This window comes from Microtus pennsylvanicus, chromosome 15 (assembly GCF_037038515.1).
Source record: "Microtus pennsylvanicus isolate mMicPen1 chromosome 15, mMicPen1.hap1, whole genome shotgun sequence".
NCBI lineage: Eukaryota > Metazoa > Chordata > Mammalia > Rodentia > Cricetidae > Microtus > Microtus pennsylvanicus.
Window position 1 is genome coordinate 49,725,642 of NC_134593.1, and position 20,576 is coordinate 49,746,217.

Sequence of the window (20,576 nt, forward strand, 5' to 3'; positions counted from 1 at the left end):
AACCACCTGCAAACGAAATTTTTTTTTCTCCTAAGGAGTGTGATGGGGAAACAGACTACTCGTAAGGGTAGACTGCATGTCTAGCAGTAGATGGTCTACAGACAGCCAACTCAACAGCATCTTTGGTATTTCTTTGTTTCATAGCATTGCATCAGGCTTCTTCTTTTCTTTAATTTATATTCTACTGCATTTTAATCATTTATGTCTTTTTAAATGTTTTCTTAATTATCCTTCTCTCATATATTACATAACCCATCCCCCCACTCCTCCAAGCCCATCCCCCACCAAGTTTCCTTCTCCCCCAGACTCATTGCTCCTCGATTTACCTTCAGAAATGATCAGACCTTCCAAAGACATCAACCAAACATGACATAATTAGTTATAATAAGACTAGGTCCATGCCCTCATACCATGGCTGGATGAGGCAACACAGTAGGCTGAAAAAGGTCCCAAGCACAGCAAGACACAGAGCTACTCCATTCCCAATGCTAGGTGTTGCACAAGAACCCAGAGCTACACAAACTTAAAATACACATAGAAGACCTAGCACAGACTCATACATGCTTCTTGATTGTTGCATCAGTCTCTGTGTGCCCCTATGTGTTCTGGTTAGTTGATTTATGTGAGCTTTGATATTTTGTTCTCTTCTAATGTATAGTATAGTATAGTATAGTATGGTATGGTATGGTATGGTATGGTATGGTATGGTGTGGTATGGTATGAAAACACACACATACAAAAGGCAAGTATATACAAATACAAGTATATACAAAGGGTGCAAAGGTTGCAATTAAGGAATAAGTTTAAGATCATTTCTCAGCAAACTAATCCTAATCATAATTAATAATTTATTTTGTTTAGCTTTAGTTGTTTGAGTAATGGTCTCTATGTGAGACCTTTTTTTGCCTGGAAACTGTTATGTGGACAAGGATTGCCTCAATCTCTTGATAATCATCTCACAACTCAAACTATCATGTACTACTATGTTATGGCTGATGGAAACTTTTATTGCTTCCTTCAAAACAAGCAAAAATGATAAACTAGTTGATATATATATATATATATATATATATATATATAATAAGTTTGATAAAATTCATAGTTCATACAATATTCCTGAAGATCACAGAGTACCTCATTAATGTATAAACATATGGTTTCTTGAATAAATATCAATAAAAGATTACCTGGTCATTTATATTTTTTCATTCATTACTACATATGTTTTTGTTAAGAAGATCCTCATATTGTATAGGAAAAAAGAAGAGAAAAGCAAGAGGGGAAAAAAAACCCTTTTGTTAACTTATCTGCTGGCACAAACTTCTAAGTTTTATTTTGTAGAACTGTATTAATTTATGCTATTGCCAAAAATAGACCTGTTAAAATGATTAAAAGTCTATCAGTTCATAATTACAGTTCTCCATAGTTGCCAGCTGGTCTCATATTTTCACTTCAAATAAATATGGCATGATTTTGTGAGCATTCATTAGCAACATATAGCAAATATGTTGTAAAAAGTATCAAAAGTTTCTACTCCTATACAGAATCTCAATACCTTCACAGCCCTTACTTAATGAATGTTGCTGTCACTGAAAAGTCTTTGAACAAAGTGTTCAGATGTCCTTTCCTATGGAAGTGGTAATTTTATGATAAAAGTGTAGAAAAGTAGGATAATTTTAGAAACACAAAAAGGCATTAGCTGTAGAAAGAACATGAACCTTTACTATTACAGGTTAACTTTAATCTGCTTGGCAATATAAAATTACAAGGAAAAATTAACAATTTCAGAGTACATTTCTGTTTCTTCCATGGCTTATTTTTTTTCCTGTACCTAATCATTCACATACTCCATAATTTCAAAAAGAATTAATCTGAATTGTCTTCTTTTTGTAGGTAAAATATTATGCTTTTAATATGTTAATATTTCCTGCTCAGCTGTAAATGGGAGTCATTTGATCGTGGTCTACCCCGATTCAATGCTCCACCTAATTTGTGTTGTTGATATTATCAATATTCAGAATAATAGTAGTAGTGTCTGAAATACAATCATCAGGCAGATAAGGATGATCTCACCTGGATAGATAGTTACCCTGAGGAAACCACAATTCTTATCTTGTGTAGTTTTAGGAGATTTCTGTTTTTGATGGTTTTTTTTTTCTGTTTATAGAACCATTGGGTCAGGAGTGAAGTGATGTAATAAGCACTCATGCATCTATCCATAGGTCGCACTAAGCATTTAGTTTAAATTTTTTTTATTTAAACTTATTTATTAGAAATAGTCTAGTGTTTATTTTTTTCTTTTTTTTTCTTTTTTTATTGATAAAAGGAGAATAAAGAAAAAAAACCAAATTTCCACCTCCTCCCAGCCTCCCATTTCCCTCCCCCTCCTCCCACTCTTCTCCCCCTCCTCCCACTCTTCTCCCCCTCCTCCCACTCTTCTCCCCCTCCTCCCACCCTTCTCCCCTCCCCCATTCCTCTCCCCTTCCCCCCACTCCTCTCCCCCTCCCTCTCCAGTCCAAAGAGCAGTCAGGGTTCCCTGCCCTGTGGTAAGTCCTAGGTCCTCCCCCCTCCGTCCATATCTAGGAAGGTGAACATCCATACTGGCTAGGCTCCCACCAAGCCAGCACATTGCATTGGATCAAAACCACGTGCCATTGTCCTTGGCGTCTCATCAGCCCTCATTGTTCGCCATGTTCAGAGAGTCCAGTTTTATCCCATGCTTTTTTGGTAACAGTCCAGCTGTCCTTGGTGAGCTCCCAATAGATCAGCTCCACTGTCTCAGTGGGTGGGTATAGTAATAGGGGTGACGGCGGGGCTGCGTCCCCAGCACCCCGCCCGCATGGCTAGCTTTACCTGAAATAATTACATGGAAACTGTATTCTTTTAAACACTGCCTGGCCCTTTAGCTTTTGCCCTTACTGGTTAATTCTGATATACCGATCAACCCATCTCTAATAATCTGTGAGCACCGGTCTTACCGGGAAGATTCTAGCCTAAGTCCATCCTGGGTCGGAGCTGGGCATGGCGTCTCTCTGAAGAGTCTGCTCCAGAGAGGAGAGCTGCGGAGTCTGCCCTCACTTCCTCTTCCTCCCAGCGTTCTGTTCTGTTTACTCCACCCACCTAAGGGTGGCCCTATCCAATGGGCCTAGCAGTTTCTTTATTGCTTAGCCAATGAAATCAACAGATTGATATATGACACTCCCACATCAGGTGGGTGCACCCCTCGTGGTCCCGACTTCCTTGCTCATCTTCTCCCTCCTTCTGCTCGTCCTTGGGACCTTGGGAGCTCAGTCCAGTGCTCCAGTGTGGGTCTCTGTCTCTATCTCATTCCATCGCCAGATGAAAATTCTAGGATGATATGCAAGATATTCGTCAGTATTGCTCTAGGATAGGGTCATTTCAGGTTCCCTATCCTCACTGTGGAAGTCACTGTTTCGGTTTCTCAGGAAATTCGGGATCAACCTACCCCTGGACCCAGCAATACCACTCTTGGAATTTACCCAAGAGATGCTCTATCACATGTCAAAAGCATTTGTTCAACTATGTTCATTGCAGTATTATTTGTAATAGCCAGAACCTGGAAACAACCTAGATGCCCTTCAATGGAAGAATGGATGAAGAAAGTATGGAATACATACACAATTTTTAGTTAAGGGACCCACTTTAGGGTGGGCAGGAGACTTGACCCTAGAGGGGCTCCCAGGTGCCCAAGCTGAGCTCCCTAGTTTATATTTATTAAAGCCTAAAGTCACTAACCATTCTGACACAGGCAAAATAAGTTTGATACGTAGTTAGTAGCATGATACCACAATTTTATTCTTTTTGAAAAAAAATGAGGTACCTTTTTTATAAAATCATAAACATTTTCTGTTTTTAATAAAACCTTTCTTGCCTCTTTCAAGCTACAGTTAAAGAGATGCAGTGCTTTTCACACAAGCACTCAGACGGTTTACTTCAATGCCTACGTAGAGAATTTAATCTTACTTTTACATAGATGACAAGAAATAATTTCACAATAAAGCTGAGCATGGTGAACAGCCTGTTGTCTTAGCTCTTGGGAGGAAAAGTTAGAGGACTCAGAAGTCCAAGACTTTGAAACCAATTAAGGTCATCGTGGAATAGTGTGGTATTATGTCCAATTTTAAACTACAATAAAAAAGCATCCACCCAATTTTTAATGCCTATGGTACTTAGCAGAAAATCACATGAAAAATTTTGTGACCTATATATGACAACAATAAGATAATAGCTCTACATTCACAATTCTAATTAAATTAGGTGCTATAATATTAAAGAAATAAATAGAAATACTTTTAATAATTTTATTCGAGGTTCATATTATACTCAAAATGTTGCATTATAATTAAGAATTTCAAAAACTCATTTAAAAACAAAATTAGTTTTATTTCTATGAATTATTATATGACCATTAGTATCATTGCACCAACGGAGTTAAGAGTATTGGTGCAGAAAAATTTTTAGGGTTTTGCTTATGTGTACTATTCTTTGCTTATGTGTAGGTTGCTATAATAAGTACATAAATAGAAGCACACAATAGAGAAATATTCTTCAATGTCTAGTTAAAATTACGTGAAGAAGCACATCTATTTTAAAATCTTTCCTGAAAAATAAACTTGTAATTCATTTTTACAATATCATTCTGAAAGTAGTGTTAGCAGCATTAAAAATGTAATAATTAATTAAACTATTTAAGATTTTGAAGTTTATTGTTTTAATAATGCTTCATTTTCTAGTATCATGAAAAGTCTGTTATATAGCTATATTTTCATAATTTAAAAACCAAAAAGAAGGAATAAGTGAAGAATATAGGTTGTGTCTAATATTTCTTAGTCACAGCATGTGAGCATGCAGCATTTAAAAGCATATTATAACTATTTGGCAGTTAATTTTACTTTTCTCCACTACTGAGATTTTAAAGTTTTGTTTATATACTTTTGATTTATTTTTAAGTGACCTCTCTCATAAAGAGAGTTGGGGAAATGGGCTTATTTTATTTATTTTACTGTTTATGAGATACACTGATATAACAACATCTTATTTTATATGCTCTCATTAACTTAGTTTAAATAATATTATACTATCTAAAAGAATAACAATATACTCTAAAATGAATGATTCCAAACAAAAAGGTTAATTTTATGTTTTTTTTTGTTGTTTGTCAACAGTTTCCTACCCAAAATTATACTCTCAATAACTTTATCACATTTTTATAACAGCAAAGCAGTGTGTGTAATGGGGAATGTTGGAATGTTTACACTAATGTTAAGATTATTGTTTTCAGAATTATTTAAGCCAGAGTCTCTTAAAATTTTCAATTCACAATCCCTTTTTGCCTGAGAAATTTTTTTAATTTTTTTTATTTATTTATTAAAGATTTCTGCCTCCTCCCCGCCACCGCCTCCCATTTCCCTCCTCCTCCCCCGATCAAGTCCCCCTCCCTCATCAGCTCAAAGAGCAATCAGGGTTCCCTGACGTGTGGGAAGTCCAAGGACCACGATTGCCTGAGAAATTTTTATATGACCCCTGAGGTATAAGTATTGAATTAGAAATATGAACCAAATATTCATGGATGGTCATACAGCTTTTTACTTAGGACTAATTCAAATTTTGAATACAATAAATTTAATATGCTTTTACATAGAGAACAAACTCTTGACTGGGCATATGATACTGCAGTATGTAGAGTACATTCAACATTTTTCAGTTTTTGATATATTCATTTTATTTTCTATTACTTTTAGAATGATTGTAGTTTAATATTTAAGTAACCAGCGCTATACACACATATCAAATTCAAATGTATTCAGTTCTTTTTCTCCTAATAAAATACTGATACAGTCACATATCAGGGAACTCTTCTGAACCAGTAAAAGCTCTAACAATAGTGTTCTCTCCATAATCAATAGACCATTTGTTTATTGTCTTGTTAATATCTGTTTCTTTAACTCACATTTGTAGAGAGAAGGGATGCAGTAACCTGAAGATAGCAATGTGGAAGAAGCAATGACCTGTGTGTCAATGCACCCAAAACCTCAGAAAAGAGAGAGAGAGAGAGAGAGAGAGAGAGAGAGAGAGAGAGAGACAGAGACAGAGACAGAGACAGAGACAGAGAGAGGAGAGACAGAGAGAGAGACAGAGAGAGAGAGACAGAGACAGAGAGAAGAAACAACCACTGTCAAGTTTGAATCACAGATTACTGAGTCCTTCCTTAAGTTCTGCCTGTTCTGAGTGCTATCTCCACTGTTAATGATGGCAGGAAAGGTTTGATTCCTATCATAGCACAGAAAGGGAGTGACACAGGGACAGGAGAGCAGCTCAGTGACAAAAGCTCTGTCTTACAGGAGCTGTATATGGACCACTTACCAGGCCAATTGTTTTGGTTTGGTTTTGTTATTTCCACTGCACACATGGCGAAGGACCTGGTACATTCATTTGTATCAGGTTATTCTGCCTAAAACCTGTCTCTCAGTGCACTGCTGTGCCTTATTTCTTTGGAAGCTGTTGTAATACGCAGGCTCAGGCCACAGCAGGGAAGACCATCCTCTCAGCAAGCACAAGGAAGTGATGACCCTGGGTAAAGAAGCTGGAGTCAAGGAACTCAAGATAGGTCACATAACAGGCACTTCATAGTGTGTATCATCACATAAATGTTCAAAGTCAAAAATAAAAACACTGCTGCCTAAGTCTAAACTCACAGTCAAAGTTACTGGCAACATCCAGCATGCTGAGCTAAAGTCTCTCCGTTGCTACAGATTCCCATTTTGCTCTTTACAAGAAATACTAAACTTCCATCTCTTGTGTGCCTAGGTTTAGGTCATCTTCTTTGGACTCTCTCATATTATCACCCTTGCACCAATAATAACAAGGGACATCTATTCTTACAGACACCTAAAGCTTAATGCAGTGTCGCCAGAATTTCCCCATTTTGGGCCACTGTATGTCTGACCATTGACCTGGTGAGTTATAGCTAGGATCATTTCCCTCAGATCCTACTACTTACTAGCAATATATCACTTTTATTTTTTTTCCTAAACATCCCATAAAACTGATTGCTTCTGTACATCTTCATGGCAATGCCCACAGTTCATGTCATCTGTTATATGATTAGGTTTCTTTTCATTTTAAATGTTTCTCTTAGTTCTTTAGAAATTTTATTCAAGGTATTTTTATTATATGGACTCTCAAAACTCACTACAAATAGACATCGTTTCCCTACTTATGAAATTTCTGTCCTTTTTTTTTAAAAAAATTCTTCAAGTCCAACTTGTGCTTTCATATACTCTTGTGGTTTGGCCATCCATTGGAGCTTAGTCTACATACAAGGGGGGAACACAATTACAAATAATTTATTTTCCCTTCCTTAGCACCCATTACTTATTAATAATTACAAAACTAGGGGTAAAATTTTATCTTTTTATCCCTTCCTGAAAGCAAGATGTTTTTATCTGGATTGATCTCCTGAAATATTGATACTTCCTTTCACATCTGCTATAAATTTCCCAATGTAACAACTCTTTGGTTTGGCAAATGTGCTATTCTTTGGTAACTATTTACTTCTTTGGGCTGATCTATTAGTCTTTGGAAAAGTGGTGGAGTGATATAGGTGTTCCTATTAAGGCTACCAATTGAAGTGAGGGGGATGTTAAGATCTACATTAAAAAAATGCTCTAGTAAAACACAGCCACAATGGAAAGTGGCAGTAATATTGCTGGAATAACCAATCCCATTTGGATTGAATTAAAAGCCCATTCAATTAGATGAAATTTAAACCTATCACCGTTATCAGAACCAAGAACGTTGAGAATGACCCTTCACATAAATACTTAGCACAAAGTGGCAGAAACATCATTATAGGCAACTAAGAAAATGTAGGATGTGTTTTGTCCAAAGTCAAAAATCATATAATGATTTGTTATGAAACTCAGATCATCTACTAAATCAGGTGTTTAATATATAACATGTGAACACAGTATAATTTAAAGATACATTGATGTGACACTCGTTTGCCGACGAATGATGTTGAGAAAGTATTGAAAGTCTTTGTCTTTCAATATTCAGTCCTCCTGCAGAAAAAGCGGGAAGCATTCTGTGTGTGATAAAAACACTCCAACTCATACATGCAGTCAGCCTGACTCTGGAAGAGGTATTTCAGACAGTACATTTTGACATTTTCTGATAGTATGTAAAGTAAACAGTGTGCTCGCTGTGTGATTGGAACGAACCCTGCAGGGAGAGTTATGACATATTGCATGGGAGAACAGGAAAAAAATATTCACTGATACATTTGATTGTGAATTAGTTTTTCATCTCTGTATACATGAAAACATACTTTTTTTGCATTTATTTTACAAGCACCTACATTTAGGTACTCTAAACTTTGCAGGAGCATACTCACAATTTAAGAAGCTTGATGTAAGCCATGTGTATGTTTTTTTTAATATATCGCAAAGTGTAGATTATCATCACTATTTTATACAGTGCATACACACAGGTCAAAGCACTACAGTTTCTATGGGGCATTAAAATCAGAATATTTGTATCAGGTACCCTGAAAAGTGTTTTGGAGTATGTGGGTGTGTGTTCCATGACAATAAAAAAGATGCCTATGGGTTTTTAAAATCCATCGCACCAAGACGATTTCTTCTTAGGTTTGTTTGAGGTGCACTACAGGCTCCTGCAAACAGTAAAGTGGTCCACGGTGTGATAGAACATATAAAAATATTTAAACCTGCCTTTATTTCTACTCCATTCATCTTTGAGTATAATGGCTTTAAATTTTTTTGTGTTACAAAACGTCAATGAAATATACCAATATTTTGATGATGACATTTTCCAACATTACAATATATTTTGTAAACTGTAGTTATTTGATTGCATGGTAAGCTAAATATTGTATTATATACATAATATTTACTTTCCATTACTCTTATTATTCAGATATTTTATTTTATCTTTTTTTGAAAAAAATACCTTGGAAGAGGGTTGAAGGGGAGAAAAGAGGCAGAGGAATACGTAGAGCTAAATAAAAATCAATACATTCTAATGAATCAGTATAAAAATTTTACTGACTCTTTTCCTCTATTCTTTCTCTAATGGTAAACCATTATGTTAGAATATTTAAACACTATATGATATCAATGATTTTACATTTACTACTATGTATTGATGTTTGTCACTATATTTTCTCCAGATAGTATGGTATTATATTAATAACAAGGTGTATAGGTTACAGCTTATAAATAGACATTCTGACATGATTATTAGTATTATTTAAGACTCATTTGAATTACTAATATTTCAGATAGAATATGGATAATCAATTATTTCCTTAGTGAAAAGAGCAAAGTGTTTTAAAGTAATTTTGAGTTTTGTTAGGTCATTGTCTTCTAATTAGAGTTCATATCACAATCCCGCTTTTCCAATTATCTTGCACCAGAAATCTCTTTCTAAAGTAACTTTCATTTCATCTTTATAAACACAATTATGAGTGATTATTGTTCTCCAATTTCAAATATAGTTTCCCCTAAAAGATGTATTGCTTATCCACTGACCCCTTTTCATGATGCTGTTGACAACAATATATTACTCATATGATCCACATGGACTCATCCCCTTCTCATGTCAGGAATGCATGCAATCCATAAACTACCTTAATCTCCAGCACAATGGATATTTAACCTAAAGCTTAATAAGCGCAGAAATAAATTATTTCTCTGTCATCATATTTTCTTTTGTTATTTTGGCATGGTGAGTACTAAAAACTGGGCATTATTTACTTCATCTTAATAAATTTTATTTTGTCATTTTTGGTTGCCATTTCTTCAAAACTTGTTCCTTTCTAATAAAAGACTGAAAATGAGTAGATATAGATAGAAAGGAATGTAGGGAGGAAATTGGAGGACTAGAGTGAGAAGAAACTATATAATCAGGATATATTGTATAAAAATAACATATTTTCAGTAAAAAGGAAATATTAAAGTAAAATAAAATATTAAAAATGTATAATGCACATTTACAAAGAAATGTAAATTCTTGAGAAGACAAAAACAACTTCCTTTTCATTGGACTGGAAGGAAAGAATGGCTCTCAATAAAATGACAGGTGGGGAAATTCACAGGATGTATATTAGCACTCCTAGGGACTGTGCTGTTTGGAAAACTACAAAGTTCTCTTCTGTGAATGAAATATAAGTCATGTACGATATAACACAATACTCAATACTAATTGAAAGCTAAAGCCTTAGTATATTAAATACTTCTTACACCAAAACATTACCAATCATTTAATTTCAAGTAATATGCTACTAATAAGGAGACTCAAACAGAGTATGACAACACTATTCTTTAAGGGAATTTTCTGCACCACATGCATACTTTTAATGTGTCTCTTCATCAGTCTCCTGGCTTTCTAATTTCCTGTACCTAATTTCAAGTCTTACAGTTAATAATAAAATTTTCTGAATAAATCTCCTAATGCATATTCTTAAAAAAACATGATACCTCTGCATAATTGTGTTTGTAACAGTTCAATAATCATTTAAAATTAAAAACTGTATCCAGTTTCTTAAAATAGATTCATTCATTTTAGTCTTATACCATAAAATCAAGTCACAAAACATAAATAAAATGGAAGCTTATTGCTGGAGTATAAGAACAAAGATGTGATAACTATACCATTGTAAAAGCAGAAACCAAAGAAAGCACTTGCAAAACTGCATACTTACAAGAGTTACAAGCAAGTATTTTAAGGCACTAAAGAATGCTGAAACTCCCCATAGCTATTTGCCTTATAGTCTTGTAAGAAGGGAGTATATTCAAATGCTGAAATAGCAGTCCTAAAAATACCATACCATTGATACCCTAATGATGTAAAAAGACAATTATGCTCATAGCTAACATTGGTGCTAGACTTTGTTTAGTGGCAACAGAAGGTTTACAGAAAATACTGTGTGAGAGTGCTGTGTTGTTAAATTCATCAAGACTATAACAATTTGCTGTAAACTCTAGGATATAATAAAGATTCAATTACAAACTTTTTAAAAGCAAAACTGTAGATGAAAGCAAGGGAGAGAGGGAAAAATGAGAGTCATGTAGAAAGACATAAGGATTGGGTGTGCATTGTCTGTATCAGAACGGAAAAATCCAAGGCACTATTTATTTTACAATGCACTGATGTACAGAGGAGATAGGAGGAGCCACTCAGATCGATCTACCAAAAAGTCTCTGTCTGTCTACTGAGTCGGGGTAGCCAGGGCAGCTTACAGATATCCTAATGGTTACAGTGGGCCCAGAGGCAATCTTTTCCAGAGGATAATGACAACTTGTGAAAAAGAAAGGCAAACACATTTCAAAGAAATTCAGGAAATGCAAGGTTCCCACCAAAACTCATCAAGGCTGCATCAGGCCTGTGTTACTGCACTGTGTCTTATATCGTTTATGAATATTATCCTTAATAGTGCTTTTGTCTCAAACTCTTAGATTTTGCTTCTAGGGAACCCAACATTGGAAAGTAGATAACATGTCTGAGTGCTTGAAAGGTTTTCGCCCAAGCTTAGAATGTGGCTCCCATGAGCCTTCACTTTATGTGAGGCTTTCATTCTAATGCTGAGCTTCTTACAATGTACTCCAGATCCCTCAGCATCCCTGATTTTTGTGGTGATTGTTGTTCTTTTTCCTTCGTGAACATTTCTAGATAGCCTATTATATTTCAATAATATTAACTCTAATACCTATTCATTTATTATTTCATAAAATATGTTTCTTCTGTATTTTTAACTGATTAGAGTATTGTAGATGGTGATTATTTGTTAGACAAATAAATAATTTATAAAACCTGAAACTGAAAAAAATTAAAAAGAAAAAAACTCTAGAAATCAAACAATATATTTTATTCAACTTTAATATGTATATACATTTAAAAGTTATTTTTTGTTTCCTTTTATGTTTCATTTATTTACTAAAAATTTTAATTAAAATATAATTATATCGCTCTGCCTTCTTTTCCTCCATACAGGGTGTCGCATGTGCCCTTCATTTAACTCCATCTCATGGTCCTCACAAAATCCCTTCTCTTGGTGTTTACTGTTATATATATTTGGGCAACTATATGACATAATCTATTGAGTCCACTTATCATTTTGTGTTTATATATTTTCAGGGCTGACTACTTTTTATTAGGTAGCCAATCAATCAGGGGACTCAAACTTTCTAAGTTCACTCTTTCTAGGTTATACTTAGTAGTCTGTAGTTCTTTATCCAGGGGTAAGACCATGTGGGATTTTTAAAACTTAGTCTTCAATGAGTGATTCTTGAATGTGACTTCCTTAACATGAGAAAAAGCCTTTCTTTGAAGAGGAAAAGTACACCAACATTATTCCTATTATAATACTTTTAGATTTTGCCATGTCAGTACATACATGTAAATTCAAGTCTGTGAGTGGGTGCACATGTGTCCATGTGTGCTGAGTATGCACATGTCTGTATGGCTTCTTTCATTGGCCTGGAACTCATCAAGCATCCTAGGACAGTTTGGTTGTAAGCATATAATCTGCCTTTGTTTTAACCTCCATACGCAGGCAATACAAATTTTAGATGAATTCTGGGCCTTAAACTAAAGTATGCTTGTAAGGCAAACATTGTAATGACTGTTTTATCCACCTACCCTTTTCAAATTTATTTGCTGAAATGTTTGCTTGTTTTGTTTACAACCTTTGTGTTTCATATTTGAATGAATATTCTGATCTGTTCTTCCAAGTATAGTGAAGGTGCATAGGTTATCATATATAATAGGTTATCATACATAGACTAAAGATAGGTATCAAAGCATATTAGATAATATGAACATATTCCACAAATAAGATTAAATCAGAAAATGTCTACTATTGTCAAATCATTGAATATTTTAAAATGTACATTTAAGATTTTAGTAATTCAATTTTTGTAATGTTAATTGTTTAGTATATATACTTTAAAAAACTACTTAATATGTGAATAAGTCTTTTAACTTCAATTGAGTTTCTTTTTCTAAATATAAATGAAATCTGATTTACATAATGAGAAGTGAAAAATCACAGAAAATTTAACTTGAATACAAAATCTTTCCCTTTGAAATATAATTTTATCCGAGAATAATATCCATCATTTTTTCTATTGCATTAAATATGCTGTAATACTTCCTTGTATGTATGGAGCAACTCTATAATCATTCGCAAGCTTTAATAAAGAGCTTTAGGTGAATGATTCTATCTGGCTTTACAGGACATGTATGCTTTCAGCAATGCTATCTTTGCAGTGCAGACACAGACTTGCTCAATCTCAGGGGCAGAGTGTGCGAGAAGAGAGACTGTATAAAAAGGTAATATCCTCCCTAACTTAATCAGTCTTCCATGCTGAGCAGTTAAGCTTGTAACTGCTATTCAGAAAGATGTTCATTAAGGGTTCTGAAGCGTCCTTCACCTTGCAGGAGACAGACCCGTTTATCGGGTCGCTTAAATTAACAGACAGGATGTTCTTTGCAAGACCTTTTAACGGAAGCTCCATATTCTTCCTCTCTGCCAGTCAGGAGCTATATTCTCAAAGTGAAATATGCTTTCAATATATCAACTCAGGGTCACTTGCAAATCTATCTTGCACATATTATGGGATGCCCTCCACCTTTTAGAAGTAAAGTATATTTTCAAAATTTTATTCACTTGATTTTTGATAAATTTATACTAATTACACATCTTGGTGCTGTAGTGGAATATTTCCCAAAACATTTAACCTCTACCAAACAAAACAGAGGTTAAATTCTTTAAATATTGATTATTAGGTGCTAAAGCTATCTAATAATAGACAAAACATGTTTCATATCTAAATAATTTAACGAAAATATTAGGAACAATCTTATATATAAAAAAGCCCTCCTCAGGTCTGTAGGATAACACAGTTTGTAATGAGAAATGTTGAACCAGATATTTGTAAACTACATTTTGTAGAAAGCGCTGAGACTTCTGTTCCACCGACTAATTGAAACACAGAAGGCTGACATCTCTGCTTCATTCTGCACCTGTCTCTTCTAGTTTGGGGCACCTGCTCCCCTCTCCACTAAGGCATGTTAATCATTAAAGAAGTCACTAGCCCATCGCAGCCTGCCTCAAGGCCGACGACATAGAGATAAATCATTGCTTTAAAACTGAAGTCACCTTGGATTCTAGGAGCAGCAGAAACTCACAAGACAGATACTCTTCCTGTACAGGTGAGAGAGATTATCTAAGGTGGTAAGCAATCCTTCTCCTGAGATCCAGGTTGACACCTTTCCCATTGACAAAGATCTTATCAGACCACATTGCTGAAGAACAGAGACTATGATCCACCAGGACACACATAAAGCAGTATTGCTTAAACCTTCATGACTCATGCCTCTTCCTCAGTTCTTAAACTATTTAAAGTTAAATCTAATGTTAGTAACCACCAAATAGACTTTGATTCACTGAATACTTCCTTGCGTTCATTATCTTGATATCCAGTATGGTCACACTGCACAAGTATTGTCTCTGCTTTTAGATACTCTTTCTCTATTTAATTGGAAGATGGTGAAAGTTGGCCAAGTCTAGCTTTTGAAGGTCATTTGAGTCCAGGCTTTTATGCTCAAAATTTCAGTTACCCTATTTCTGAAGGTAAGTGAATGATATGTGTATAAGGGTAGTGATAAATGGAAATGGAAAATTGACTATTTCAAAAACAATCAAATATAAATTAAGAAAGCATTTTGTATTATATTACCTGACGAAAGTAAAATAAAATGTCATTATTAATTACTTTTGAAGAGAAAAGCCATGCTTCTGTCATACATAGTTTTTCATTGACTTTGTTGAATCATGAAATTTTCCTGGCCATTCATTAGTAAATTGTGTTGAGTATATTCTTTGTTCTAGGAACTGAGGAGTTAAAAAATAATGATTTGCTGTAACAATGAAAGCATTCATTCAATTCTGTCTGAAACACAATCCTTTTGAGTTATTATTGTCCACATTTGCCTGGTCTCCATAATGATCTATTTTACTGAATGAATAGTCAATTATCATGTTAAAAACATAATCACTGATATTTCTGAATGTATATTTAATTTAATTTATGAAAATGCAGTTGAATTTACATAACTCAGTGCCATTTATTTTGCCTGTTTATTTATCCTCCTCTGAATATATAGTTTTGAGCATCTTAAATCCTCTTTCTATCTTAACCAAGTTAGTAATCCAATTAATTTGTAGAAATACTAAAGTACTATTAATACTTTAACAATAGTAAAAATAAAGTTCAGGGAAATAAAATAAAAAAAAGATGAAAAATAATTTTTCTAGAGCTATTCTCTGTGTATAAGATCTCAGTTTTCCTAACTTAGTGCAACTGTAAAGATATCATCTGTATAGACAGTTTTTTATACTTTATAGACAGTGTCTGTGTAATTATTTCAAGGCATAAGCTAGCAGGCAGCCAGGGTGCTGGGAACGCAGCCCTGACGCTCCCATTATTACAGAATGGCGCCCAGACATGTGGACAGTTAAATCCACTGAAAGCCTGAGAAAGCTTGGGAAAGAGTAAAGCATGTTTTCTTGGTAGCAACAATTTCTTGGGTCTACTCTGCTTGCTAGAAGCAAGCAAGTGATCTCATCTAAGAGAGGCTTCCTGACTCAGCTTCAGCTGCAAAACCTTGCAGCTCTTAAGAGGTCCTGCCACGAAACACTTATGTGGTATTGAAAAGCTGACTGCATGCTTGTCCGTTTTCAGCCATAGCAGGAAAATGTTGTGCTGTTTTAAAATGCCGGCTTTCTGGGCCATCCTGCCAGGGCAAGCTCTGACTGTTTGACATGAGTGTTAGAAACCTTACTTGGGCCCTCTGTAAAATCTTCAAGACCTCTGAGCTGCTGAGCCATCTCTCCAATCTCTATTGATCCTTTTAAATATATGTAGTAAATCAGTTTGAAGGTGTCTATTTATGTCCCTGTTCCAGAATAAATTCATGTTCTGAGCAGTAAATTGAGAGAAGAAGTAGAAATGACTGTGAACGCACAGTGCCTCTCTCAGCTGGCAAAGCCAGTTTCAGACCTGCTGGAAGGATGCATACCATGCTCTGTGTCTCATGTGATTTCTCTTCTAGTCTATCTTTAATTACCTATACTAGTTGGGGAAAAAAACATCTACATTTAAATATTGCTCCATTAAATGTTCAGGTTTCCTACCTCTGCTTTATCTTAGTCATAATGCATTCCCTTCGTATACCGCTGCAGAATACAACAAGCGACACAGAATTTTAATATGGTATAGAAAGATTAATACTGCATTTTATTTGACACATTTATTGCAACTGATACATTTGGATATTCTCACATTTATTTTATGCTATGGAACCTTTGGTGAAAAAAGTTTTAAGAAAAATCAATCAAATATTCAGACACTTAGCTTATTATTTTTTCAAGGCAAAACTACAATTAATCTCTTTCAGTTTTGGCTGCAACAGATATGATTCTCACAGAAATTTTATCAGTGTTATGCAAGCTTTGAAGATTAGAGGTGTTGCTTAGAGAACGTTATTTATAGTATTTGGTTAGTCATTTGAATATGCACTTTATGTACATAATATTGCTGAAATCAAACTATGTAAACATGAGTTGTCTTCATAAAATATTCTATGCACTTCATTCCTTATGGCAACTTAATGCAGTGATACTTTGCACCACACCAAGCTGCAAATGTTTGTTAACTCGCAATTATTTCATTGAAGTAAGCAGATTTCTGACAGCCATCTGTTTAGAGTGTACTTATTTCTGTTAATAAATCCATTTGAAAGTGAAATAGTCATTAAATCAAGGAAGCAGGCAGAGCATCTCTAAAATTCTGGAGCTATATATAGAGAGTGCCACATCCTGTGCAATGTTAGCTACAGAGGCATAGCATACGTGTAAAGTTCCTGTAAAACAAAGAAGAAAGAACTCTATATTGTATATATACAAAAACCATTTTTAAGCAAATCAATTACAAATATTTCTGTAACTTCAAAAATATACATAATTGACATTCATTAACCCTATGTACAATTAAATTTTAACACATTTGCTTATCTTTCTTCGATGACTATCTCTAGGTTTTAGTTGTATTTTTATTTTCTAGCATTTTAATACATCCATATAATACACAACTTATTTTGTATGCCTTAACAATAATATGTTCTATTATTTCAAAGTACATTTGATAGGTACAATAGAGTTCTGGAATGTAAGCAAACTTGGTGTCAAGTTAATGTGCTTATTTCTATCAGCCTGCTAATTTTCACATTGTTTCAATAAAATTGTTGTATAAGTCTTGTCTTTAGTAGCTTGAATCTTAACATTTCTTATCATCCCAGATTCCATTCTCTTTGTTGGTGACTGCCTACAGCTCTAAGGTGATTTCCTACTGAGTCTCTCAAAGAGAATTGTTCATGCTTTCTCTATTCTATATTTAAAGATAGATAACCTCAAACCTACCTTCCAGACTCCATGTAAAATCTATATAGGCGTTTTTATGCTGTATGTTAACAAATAGAAGGATTTTTATCTTTCTTTTATTAAAAATTTTAAGATGTTCAGAATAACATCAAAAATTTTTGTTCAGAAAAATATAGTCGATGAAATAAAAACTACCTTCTCATGCTTAAGGAAAGTGATTTGAGGACTTTCATAAGTACCAATCAAAAATATGATTGAATTTCCAAACAGATATTTCTTAACAAAATAAAATTACTAGCAGGACCATATCAAGAAGATGAAAAGTCCACCTCCTGTTCTTAGATATGTAGTTATGGTGTCAAGTAGCTATTTTCTCTGCGTTATGTGATTTGTTTTTTAGCTTTTTAGTTTTCTGATATTAGGGCTTACTATCAGAAAGCTAATGAAATATACAAGGGTCAGAAGCCACCCTCACTTTTGGAAGTCTTTTTTTACCATGCTTCTGCAAGAAATTCCAGAAACCTATTAATCATTTCACCAAACTGGACTGATTGGAATCCTTTCATTGGTTTATGATTCATAACAAATATGGGATGCATAAACATTTATTCATATCTACCCAAGATATTCATTCAACATAAGGTTTTCTGGAGAAATAAAAGAGATTTTAACTTTGCTGAATTTATCTTTTTCACTAAAAGCATAAGCTCGTATAAAGAACCTAAAGGACATCCAGCAAGGATATTTTAGTTGCAACATCTGCAAAAATCTGCCAATGACATGTGGGTCAAGAATCTCACTTATGTGTGTACATCAGAAAGAAATAAATTCAGGACATGAAAGAAACATAAGCACTTTGATGTTTTTTGAAGAATTCACATTGACCAAGTGGTGGAATCTATCCAAGGGCCCATCAATGAAAAGGTGGTTACAAATGTGCTATGTTCAAAAAATAAAATGGCATTTAACCTTTACAAAGACATAAATACTGTCCCTTGTTCTACTAGGCAAGATCCAACAGGACTTGTACAAATCACATCTGTCATTTTGAATGTGAAGAATTCAAACATGGAGGAATAAAGAGCAAACTGGTTCCTAGTAGAAACTGGAATGAAGGAATTGAGAATATACTAGTCAAATAACAGGACATTTCAGTGTAAATATAAGACTAACCTTTTAATTCTCATTATAGTATCTTTTTACTATAGTTACTAACAATATATTAGACACTTAGACTTGAGTCTAATGTCACTTAGACTTGAGACGTTAGTCACACACTTCAAGAGAATTTTAGAGTATAGTGAAACCAAGTGAAGAAATGAAAGCAATAATAAAAAGCTTACCTATGATCATTATGCTTACAGAAAGGACTTTTCTGTTAGTAGACAATATATTTAATTTTATAAAATATGATGAAGGTAGTGAGTGAGTTTTAGTATTTCATATATCTGACCATGTAAGTGTCTATGCTCTCTTGCTGGACCAAAGTTACCTGAGAGAGCCAGAAGAAATTAAATCAAGCCAGTTGGAGGGACCACAATACATCTGAGACTGTGATAACTCTATTGATAACAGAGTTTTTATTATTTCATCATAAACAAAATACAGTGGCAATTGCCAGGATTAGGCAGTTGCCAGGATATAGTTTACTTTGCAAGTCAAATAGGGTCTACAAGATTAATGTCTAAGACCAATTATCCTTTCCAATTTCCATGGTTCCTTGGCTTTTAAGGGAACATACAGAGAAAAAGAAAGTGGCCCAAGCACTTCACTGAGGGAAAGTACATTGTGCCCCTAGAGTTACAGACTCTAGCCTAAAAAACCCATGAGTGTATACATCTCAGGGAAGCTAGGCCAAGACAACCCAATGGTTCCCTGCATTATAGAGAATTATCACCTTGCTCAATCCACATCAGAAAAGCTTATCTTTGGCATAGATGGGAATAAATACAAAGTCCCACCACTTGAGAAGGAGCAGAGAGAGTGAGACTTTAGTGCACTTAGTCTTAATTGAGATATCCTCATTAAGTCTCTGCCCTCAAGGCTAAGAGCATTGTGTGGAAGAGGAATTAAAAAGGCTGTAATATTCCCAAGAGTGGTATTGCTGGGTCCAGGGGTAGGTTGATCCCGAATTTCCTGGGCTGATGAGAAAGGGGGACTTGACTGGGGGCGGGGGAGGAAAATGGGAGGCGGTGGCGGGGAAGAGACAGAAATCTTTAATAAATTAATTAATTAACTAGCTAATTAATTAATTAATTAAAAAAAGAAAAATCAGGAGTTCAAGGCCAGTGTTGATTGCAAGAGACTCTGTATCAAAATAATAATAATAATAATAATAATAATAAAATAAAACAACCAAAATAGAGGGAAAAAAGGCTCTATTAGTACAGGTGATGGAACACTCCAAGGAAGTAGTGTCTTTCAGACAAAAGAGGACTGATGAGCTTATGAACTCATGGAGACTTAGGCAGAATGCGCAAGGCCTAATTTTCCATTTGTCTCCCATACAGGGCTTCTTTCTACATGATCTTCCCATGATTCACCCCACTCAATTGCATCTGAGGAATACTACACTATGCAACAGAACTATTAAAATTTTATAGAGTACATTATGATGGACAAGTTTATACTATAATAAATTTTGATGTGTGTTTATTTTTTAGTTTTGTATAATAAAGTGTAAATAAAATAAAACATGATGAAGTTAATATGTGACTTTTAGTATTTTCTTCTATATTTTGTTAGAAAGTATATTCAAATACAATTTAATAATCCAAAATCTCTATTTTATGATCACGCACTTCAATTATCTTCTAATAAGTTTTATTTTTAAGAGTATGAGGTCTCTTTTCTCTGTTCACAATCAACAAGGCTCATTTTAAGAGATAAGTTTTTGGTTTAAATGTGTTGAATGATTAAGCAATAGACTTGAACAAATAAAATATATTTTAAAATCTAACTTAGGCCTACTTATCCTTTGATTGATTGATAATTTACACTCTTCTTTATATTTAAATTTTCTTACAATATGATTTGATAATCACTAAATTGCTTTGAGTATTTCAATATAACAGCTTTGCATTAGTCATAG